Genomic DNA, 10,123 nt, shown 5'->3' with positions numbered 1-10,123 from the left:
CCTAAATCACCTGAAGAGGGAGGCCTGCAGTGAGCTGGACACTTCACACGGGTTATCTTAGCTGCCCCCAAGACAATTGGTAAGAAAGGGAGCACTGTGGCCATGGTGTAGATGAGAGCCTGAGGCTCAGAGGCTCAACAGCAATAATAATAAGAGGCAGGCTGGGCACAATGGCTCAGGCTTGTAAATCCCAGGGCTTTGGGAGGCTAAGGCAGGAGGATCACTTGAGGCCAGGAGTTTGAGATCAGCCTGGGCAACATGGGAAGACCCCGTCTCGATTTTAAAAATAACAGTAATAATAAAATAAATAAGCTAGTAAGAAGCAGAGATAAGCCTAGAATCAAGGCACTAAGATTCAAGTTGGTTCCCCTAAAGCCCTACCCCTGACAGAGCTACTCAGAACACAACAGTGGGGGGTAAGCAGTGTTCATTTGGTCACTCACTTGTCTCAGAAGAATGCCATGGATTTTTAAGTCTTGACTTCTCTTTTTTTAACTTATTTTTAAATTTTCTGTAGAGGTAGGATCTCACAGGCCTGGCACAGTGGCTCATTCCTGTAATCTCAGCTTTTTGGAGGCCGAGGTGGGCAGATCATGAGATCAGGAGTTCGAGACCAGCCTGACCAACATGGTGAAACCCCATTTCTACTAAAAATACAAAAATTAGCCAGACGTGGTGGCATGCGCCTGTAATCCCAGCTACTCAGGAGGCTGAGGCAGTAGAATCTCTTGAACCCGGGAGGTGGAGGTTGCAGTGAGCCAAGATCGCACCACTGCACTCCAGCCTGGGTGACAGAGTGAGACTCCCTCTCCAAAAAACAAACAAACAAACAAACAAAAAAAAACTAAACTAAAAAAGAGAGAGAGAGAGAGATAGGATCTCACTATATTGCCCAGGTTGATCTTAAAACCCCTGGCCTCAAGGGATCCTCCTGTCTCAGCCTTCCAAAGTACTGGGATTACACGTGTGGGCCCCCACACCCAGTCTTAGTCTTGACTTCTCTATCCCATCGTTGCTCCTGTTCAAACTCCTGACTCCACATCAGGCCCACCAATAGCAAAACCCTAGAGAGGACCCAGAGGCCCTATCACCTAAGATGTACCACTATAAGGAGGAGTTCCCTGGTCAGATTCTAAAGAGGCTTTTAGATTCAAAATCTGCCATAGGAAGACAAATACAATGTATTACCTGGTTCAGATTAGGTCATTTATGAGCATGTGATTCTATGTGTGTACTCATAAAACAACACCCTGGCATTTGGTCAACTTGATTTGGGAGTTTCACTTCTCAGATCACTCTATATTTAAATATTAGCAGAAGATGTAGAGAGAATGCAGTAAAAGCCACCATCAAGGCCACAGCAAGGGAAAAGAGTAAATTAGGGACATGATAATAAAGTAAAATAATAATGATCTATAAACCAAAATACTAACTTCCTAGAAATTGAGGAAGATCAAGCTATGAGTTTAAGAAACTGAAGAAGCAAAGGAGAGGCCAACTTCAAAGTCAGCTTAGGCAGTGCCTTCACAGGCATTAATTGAAGGCTGGTCCTGCTGTTCTTTAATGCCCTCTTATTAATGTCTTAAATAATCAACATCTCCAGTAATCCCTTCGGCAGTGTTCAGGAATTCATCTTGTCATGGTGAAACTTTTAGTATGAGGCCTTATGCTCTTTAGAAACCCCCCTTACTTTTCAAAAGATGGCCTATTATTCCAAATGGAAAAACTCTACTTAATCTATTTCTAAAGAATATTTTCAGAATTTTTTTTTTGAGACAGAGTCTCGCTTTGTCACCCAGGCTGGAGTGCAGTGGCGTGATCTCAGCTCATTGCAACCTTCGCTCCCCAGGTTCAAGTGATTCTCCTGCCTCAGCCTCCCAAGTAGCTGGGACTACAGGAGCCTGCCATCACACCAGGCTAATTTCTGTATTTTTGGTAGAGATGGGTTTTTCACCATATTGGCCAGGCTGGTCTCAAACTCCTGACCTTGTGATCCACACTCCTCGGCCTCCCAAAGTGCTGGGATTATAGGCGTGAACCACTGCGCCCGGCCAAAAATTTTAAATTATAAAATAATAAAGGTTCATTGCAGATTTGGAAAGCACAGGAAAGTGTTATTTTAAAACCTCACTCCAGGCTGGGCACCGTAGCTCACCCCTGTAATCTCAGCACTTTGGAAGGCTGAGGCCAGCAGATCACCTGAGGTTAGGAGTTTGAGACTAGCCTGCCCAACATAGTGAAACCCCATCTCTACTAAAAATACAAAAATTAGCTGGGCGTGGTGGCAGATGCCTATAATCACAGCTACTTGGGAGACCGAGGCACGAGAATCTCTTGAACCTGGGAAGCGAGGGTTGCAGTGAGCCAAGACCACGCCATTGCACTCCAGCCTGGGCAAAATAAACAAAGCACCATCTCAAAAGAACTAAAAATAAAAATAAAACCTCACTCTAATTCTACCAACAAGAGGCCAGGCACAGTGGCTCATGTCTGTAATTCTGGTACTTTAGGAGGCTGAGGCAGGCAGATCACCTGAGATCAGGAGTTTGAGACCAGCCTGGCCAATACATTGAAACCCTGTCTCTACTAAAAATACAAAACTTAGCTGGGTGTGGTGGCACATGCCTGTAATCCCAGCTACTCAGGAGGCTGAAGCAGGAAAATTGCTTGAACCTAGGAGGTGGAGGTTGCAGTCAGCCAAGATCGTGCCACTGTATTCTAGCCTGGGCGACAGAGCAAGACTCTGTGTCAAAAATAATACTAATAATAATAATAATTCTACCAACAAGAAATAACTATATTTAGTGTATTTCCTTGCGTATTTGTATTCTATAGAGACAGATATATATATGTTTAACCTGCTGATGCCTTGATCTTGGACTTCCAGCCTCCTCCAGAACTGTGAGAAATCAATTTCTTTCTTTCTTTTTTTTTTTTTTTTTTTCTGAGGTGGAGTCTGGCTCTGTCGCTAGGCTGGAGTGCAGTGGCGCCATCTCGGCTCACTGCAACCTCCACCTCCCAGGTTCAAGCGATTCTCCTGCCTTAGCCTCCTTAGTAGCTGGGATTACAAGTGTGTGCAACCATGACCAGCTAGTTTTTGTATTTTTTTAGTAGAGACAGGGTTTCACCATGTTGGCCAGGATGGTCTCAATCTTCTGACCTAATGATCTGCCAGCCTCGGCCTCCCAAAGTGCTGGGAGCCACCACACCCAGCCCTACTGGGTTTCTTGTAGTAGCATAGTTATGGAACAAATATTGATTGAACATCTACTCTGTGCTAAGAACTGTGCTTGGCACTGAGATAGAACAGTGAAGAGAGGAGTCGTGGTCCCTCTCAGGGTGAAGGTATAGTGTTACGGGGGAAGACAAATATGAAATAAATAATAACATACATAAATGTTTAATTACCATGAATGCTGTGAAAGGAAAGGATAAGATGCCAGCAAACATATAACAAAGAAATTCCTGGTGGACATTTGCTGTTTGCCTCTCCAGCATCCATTCCCCTGCTTCCTGTAATTTTCAGTTTGTGTTTGGGGACCCAACCCACACATAAACTCTTAACTTTAGGGGTGGCACATGGGGCTCTCCTGACCAATCAGAATATTGCTTTCCCATAGCAACAATGATTGGTTCTGGTTCTAAAATAAGCATATTCCCAGAGTCAAATAACTCAAGGCAGTAAGACTAAATTCTGGGGAGACAGATTTAAGCATCCGAGCGAAATGTGTGAGGCCGGCCCAACCTGCAGTAAGGGAGGTGCATGACTTCGAGCAACACCACCATTCTGTTGACTTCTCATCCAGCCCCCTTGGGCTTCAGAAATAATGCTGGGCTGGTGATTGGCTTTCCCTTGGCGACCCCACTGCCTGATGGGCTTGGCCTCGCTTTCACCCCTCCCCTGACACGAGCCTCTCGAGCTTCCGGGCCAGTTGCTCGGTGATTGGCCGAAGCAGTGAGTGAACGGCCACGGATTGGCTGCACTAAACAGCGGGCTGAGCAACTGGAGGCAGGGGAGTAGCTGGGCCAAGATGGCGGCCGCTGAGGGCCCTGTGGGCGGCGGCGACCTGTGGCAGACCTGGCTTCCTAACCACATCGTGTTTTGGCTGCTCCGGGAGGAGTCGACTGAAAAACCAGAGCTTAGCTGAAGCTGAGAAACCAGCTTCCTCGTCGTTGCCTTCGTTGCCGCCTTCGCAGTTGCTGACGAGAAACGTGGTCTTTGGCCTTGGCGGAGAGCTCTTCCTGTGGGGTGGAGAAGACAGCTCCTTCTTAGTCGTTCGCCTTCGGAGCCCCAGCGGCGGTGGTGAAGAGCCCGCCCTGTCCCAGTACCAGAGATTGCTTTGCAGAAATCCACCCCTGTTTAAAATCTATCAGGTCTTGTTACGTCTAAAACAACATCATATGGCACTTACAGGAATAAAAGGACTTAAGGTATTAGAATTACCTAAAAGATGGGGGAAGAATTCTGAATTTGAAGATGGAAAATCAACAGTGAATTGTACTACAACTGCTGAGAGATTTTTCACCAATTCTACCTCTCCGACTCTAAAGCATGCTACGTGGTATCCAAATGAAATACTGGATCCCTACATAGTGCTGTTAACATCAGACAACGTAAAAGAATTTACTCTCTACGTGAGCCCCAGACACCCACTAAGGTGATTATACTTTCAGAAGCCGAAGAGGAAAGTCTAGTACTCAATAAAGGAAGGGCGTATACCGCATCTCTAGGAGAGACAGCAGTTGCATTTGACTTTGGGCCATTGGCAGCAGTCCCAAGGAATATATTTGGATAAAAGGGCAAAGATGAAGTAGTGGCATACCCACTATACATCTTATATGAGAAGGGAGAGACTTTCCTAACATATGTTCGTCTGTTACACAGCCCTGGAAATACTGGAAAGCTGTTGGGTCCGTTGCCCATGCATCCTGTGGCTGAAGATAACTATGGTTATGATGCTTGTGCTATACTCTGCCTACGCTGTGTCCCCAGTATCTTAGGGGCTCATTGCATCACTGTCTATTCCTCAAGGAAAATTGTATCAGTATCCACTGGTATATGAGAGCCCTTATTTCACCAGTTTCTGCAGTAATGACAACCTATGTGACTCTTGATTTGAGAATAAATTCCAGCTGAGCATGGTTTAATCTCATCCCACATTCTTTCAATCTACTCTCATTAGGCTTCTGCCCTCACACCCCATCAAGCTACTTTTATAAGATTATCAATGAGATCACCATGAGCTTGTACTGTCTGATCCAATGAGCACCACTCAGCCTTCATCTCATTTCACACATCAGCAGCATTGAAGAAACCGCTCCTGAACCCCACCAGGAAAAAAAACACTGTTTTCTTTTTTTTAGATGGAGTTTCACTCTTGTAGCCCAGGCTGGAGTGCAATGGCACAATCTTGGTTCAACCTAATCTTGGTTCACCTCAACCTCTGCCTCCCGGGTTTAAGTGATTCCCCTGCCTCAGCCTCCTGAGTAGCTGGGACTACAGGCACCTGCCACCATGCATGCCCAGCTAATTTTTTGTATTTTTAGTAGAGATGGGGTTTCACCGTGTTAGCCAGGATGGTCTCGATCTGCCCTCATGATCCACACGCCTTGGCCTCCCAAAGTGCTGGGATTATAGGTATGAGCCACTGCGCCCGGCTGAAACACTGCTTTTGTACCCCTCTCTGGGACCCCCTTCTACTTCATTGGCCATGTCCTTCTGTCATTGTTGAATCCCCCTCATCTTCCAAACCGCTACATGCTGTCATATCCACACTCAATCTTTGGACAGCTCTCGTCTGCACACTCATCCCTAGTTTAGCTGGAACATGGAGTAAGTTAGGAAAGTGGGTGTTTTAAAGCTACTAGTGTAGGTTGAGATCAATACTTTGAAAAGAACTTATGCCAGTCAAATAATTTAGACAAGGAAGATTTGTCGCAGGGTTTTGAGTCGTGTTGATGAAAAGAGTCAAACTCTGTAAAGTATTTGAAAAGATTTATTCTGAGCCAAATATAAGTGACCCTAGCCCGTGGACACAGTCCTCAGGAGGTCCTGAGAACATGTGCCCAAGATGGTTGGGGTCAGGGTACAGCTTGCTTTTATACATTTTAGGGAGTCATAAGACATCAATCAAATACGTTTAAGAAATATGTTAGTTTGGTCCAGAAGGGTGGGACAACTCAAAGGCGGTCAGGGGGGCAGCTTCCAATATTTTCTGGTTGACAATTGGTTGAGTTTGTCTAAAGACCTGAGATCAATAGAAAGGAAATGTTCAGGTTAAGATAAAAGACTGTGGAGACCAAAGTTCTTTTGAAGTCTTATAGTGGCTGCCCTTAGAGACAATAGATGACAAATATTTCCTATTCAGATATTTAAAAGGTGCTAGACTTGGCCAGGCAAGGTGGCTCAGGCCTGTAATCTTAGCACTTTGGAAGCCTGAGGCAGGTGAATCATGAAGTCAGGAGTTTGAGACCAGCCTGGCCAATATGATGAAACCCCATCTCTACTAAAAAATATGAAAATTAGCTGTCTCAAAAAAAAAAAAAATGGTGTTAGGCTTTTAGTTAATCTCTTTGCTATTGGGAGGGCCTGGAAGAAAAAGATCTAGCTATGTGAATAGAGATTCTTTACAGATGCAAATTCTCCCCCACGAAGGACAGCTTTGAAGGACCATTTCAAGATATGGCAAAGAAACATGTTTTGGGGTAAAATATTTTTATTTTCTTCCTTGTCTCATAATGTTATGCCAAAGTCAGGTTGGAAAGTAAGTCATGATATATGGGGCTAAATAAAACCCATCTGATGAGAATGTATGGTTTGTAGGACATCACTCTCCAGACCTCTTAGATAGGAATTTGGGCAAGATAAAAAAAAAAAAATCATAGCTTAGTTATCAGTTAGGATGAGGATGGTGGGGGCAGGATACAGGGCAAGGGGCTGGAACAAGGCTGTGCCTGGGAGAGATCAACATGAGAAGGTATGAGGCCGCAGGGCATAGGGACATAATACAAGAAGAAACTGTTCTAACAGGTGCGAGCCCAGTTGGGTGAGACTTTAAATGTATTTTTTTCAGATTTGAGAAGAAGCTGGTCATCTGGCCAAGAAATTAAGAGTCTGTATATAACTTAATTCATAGACATGTGCACAAGTACACACACACATCCCCCCACAGAAGAGACTCTTTGAATTCCTCAAACATTCCATTCCTTTAGGTTGTGGCTCTTATCGCCTATTGAAATTAATCACTAGGGAAGGCCAGTATACAAATTCTCGAGTTGTTTCCATTTCTACATGAGCATGTTTACAACATATGTTCCATGCAGTCAGGATTTATGAAGAGAGAGGTACGCGTTCAGAGCCCGAGCCATGGTGGGTGCCAGACAGATCCCTAAGGAAAGTGCAAAAGCCAGCAAGCCAGATGCCACAGGTTTACAGTCACCAGGGATGTGTTCTGCAGTGGATGCCTGGAATAGGTCCCTCCTATTTCCCTCTTCAGGAAAAGGGAAAGATTCCCCTGCCCCAACCAATCTGCCAGGCCCCAGGTCCATCCATAAATTACTTTTGTCCATTATTGCTAAACACCACAGATTCATTAAAATGAAACAAAACATAGCTACATACATATCACCAAGGGGGGTTCTGCCTTACTGTTTCTTCATGACATCCTAAAGGATTTGTGTAGACATAGCACAATGTGAAATTGTGAGAATGTACAATTATTAAAGAATGAAGTAAATATACCTAGAGTCACTTTCATCTTTTGCACTAGGGGTTTAATGGTATCTTAATCCAGGTAACCTATCATATTAGTCCATTTTCACGTTGCTGATAAAGACATACCTGAGACTGGGCAATTTACAAAAGTAAGAGGTTTAATGGACTTACAGTTCCATGTGGCTGGGAAGACTACACCATCGTGGTAGAAGGTGAAAGCCATGTTTCACATGGTGGCAGACAAGAGAAGAAAGCTTGTTCAGGAAAACCCTAAGCAGCAAAGCATTCGAGAGGTGACTTAGGTGCTGTTGAAAGCATTCAGTTTTAAAAGGGAAACAGCATAAATGTTTGGAAAATTTGCAGCCTGATGGTGCCATGTGATAGAAAAGAAAAACCAATTTTCCAAGAAGAAATTCAAGCTGGCTGCAGAAATTACCATAAGTAATGAGGAGCTAAATGTTAATCGCCAAGATAATAGGGAAAATGTCTCCATGGCATGTCAGAGAACTTTGAGGCAGCCCCTCCCATCATAGGCCTGGATGTGAGACATGGAGTCAAAGGAGATCATTTTGGAGCTTTAAGATTTGACTGCCCAGTTGTGTTTCAGATTTGCATGGGGGCCTTTAGCCTTTTCATTTTGGCCAATTTCTTCCATTTGGAATGGGTGTATTTACTCAATACCTGTACCCCCATTATATGTAGGAAGTAATTAACTTGTTTTTGATTTTATAGGCTCATAGGTAGAAGGGACTTCCCTTGTCTCAGATGAGACTTTGGACTGTGGACTTTTTTTTTTTTTTTTTGAGACAGAGTCTCAGCGTCTCACTCTGTCACCCAGGCTGGAGTGCAGTGGCATGATCTCGGCTTACTGCAACCTCTGCCTCCTGGGTTCAAGCAACTCTCCTGCCTCAGCCTCCTGAGTAGCTGAGACTACAGGCGTGCACCACCACACCCGGCTAATTTTTGTATTTTTATTAGAGATTGGTTTTCACCATGTTGGTCAGGCTGGTCTTGAACTCCTCACCTCGTGATCTGCCCGCCTCGGCCTCACAAAGTGCTGGGATTACAGGCATGAACCACCACACCCAGCCTGGACTGTGGACTTCTGAGTTAATGTTGAAATGAGTTAAGACTTTGGGGGACTATTGGGAAGGCATGATTGGTTTTGACATGTGAGGACACGAGATTTGGCAGGGGCCAGGAATGAAATGATATGGTTTGACTGTGTCCCACCCAAATCTCATCTTGAATTGTGGTTCCCATAATTCCCATGTGTTGTGGGAGGGACCTAGTGGGAAATAATTGAATCATGGGGGCAGTTCCCCCATACTGTTCACATGGTAGTGAATAAGTCTCTCAAGATCTGTTGTTTTTGTAAAAGCATTTCCCCTTTCACTTGGCTCTCATTCTCTCTTGCCTGCTGCCATGCAAGACATGACTTTGCTCCTCCTTTGCCTTCTGCCATGAATGGGAGGCCTCCCTAGCCATGTGGAACTGTGAGTCAATTAAGCCTCTTTCCTTTATAAAATACCCAGTCTTGGGTATGTCTTTGTTAGCAGCACGAGAACAAACTAATACAAAATGCTAGATTGTCTTTACAAAAAAAAAAAAAAAAAGGGAGTGCATATTCAAAGGAAAAGAGGACTTTTTCGGAGGGCGGGGGAGATGGAGTCTGGCTCTGTTGCCCAGGCTGGAGTGCAATGGTGCAGTCTCAGCTCACTACAGCCTCTGCCTCCCAGGTTCAATTGATTCTCATGCCTCAGCCTCCTAAGTAGCAGGGACCACACCACTCACACCACCACAACGGTTAGATTTTTTGTATTTTTAGTAGAGGTGGGGCTTTACCATGTTGACCAGGCTGGTCTCAAACTCCTGACCTCAGCAGATCCACCTACCTCAGCCTCCCAAAGTACTGGGATTACAGGTGTGAGCCCCCATGCCCACCAAAAGAGGACGATTTTGTCTGTGTGATTATGCAAAGCCTGCCCTAATGGCTATTGAATTCTTTTCTTTTCTGAGACAGGGTCTTACTCTGTCACCTGGGCTGGGGTGCAGTGGTGCAATCTTGGTTCACTGCAGCCTCGACCTCTTGGGCTCAGGTGATCCTCCTACCTCATCCTCCTGAGCAGCCGGTACCACAGGCACTCACCATCCCACCTGGCTAATATTTTTTTCTTTTAATTTTTTGTAGAGATGGAGTCTCACCATATTGCCCAGGCTGGTCTCAATTCCTGGGCTCAAGTAATTTGCCCATCTTGGACTCCCAAATTGCTGGGATTACAGGCATGAGCCACTACACCCAGCCTGAATCCTTAACAATAATCTTTGAAATCTGCAAATAGACATGACTTACTTGGCATCATCAAACAAGATTTATCAGGTCTTTCTTTCAGAACAAAGCCCAGTCAT

General features: G+C 44.8%; 1 pseudogene; it reads left to right on the top strand.

The window, feature by feature from the left end:
- Positions 1–4,031: 4,031 nt before the first annotated feature.
- Positions 4,032–5,063, top strand: LOC105712715 (nuclear pore complex protein Nup88-like; annotated as a pseudogene).
- Positions 5,064–10,123: the final 5,060 nt, after the last annotated feature.

This window comes from Aotus nancymaae, unplaced genomic scaffold (assembly GCF_030222135.1).
Source record: "Aotus nancymaae isolate 86718 unplaced genomic scaffold, 86718_ANA_hifiasm-v0.15.2.pri h1tg000008l, whole genome shotgun sequence".
NCBI classification, from domain to species: domain Eukaryota; kingdom Metazoa; phylum Chordata; class Mammalia; order Primates; family Aotidae; genus Aotus; species Aotus nancymaae.
This window is presented reverse-complemented; position numbering and strand designations above follow the sequence as displayed.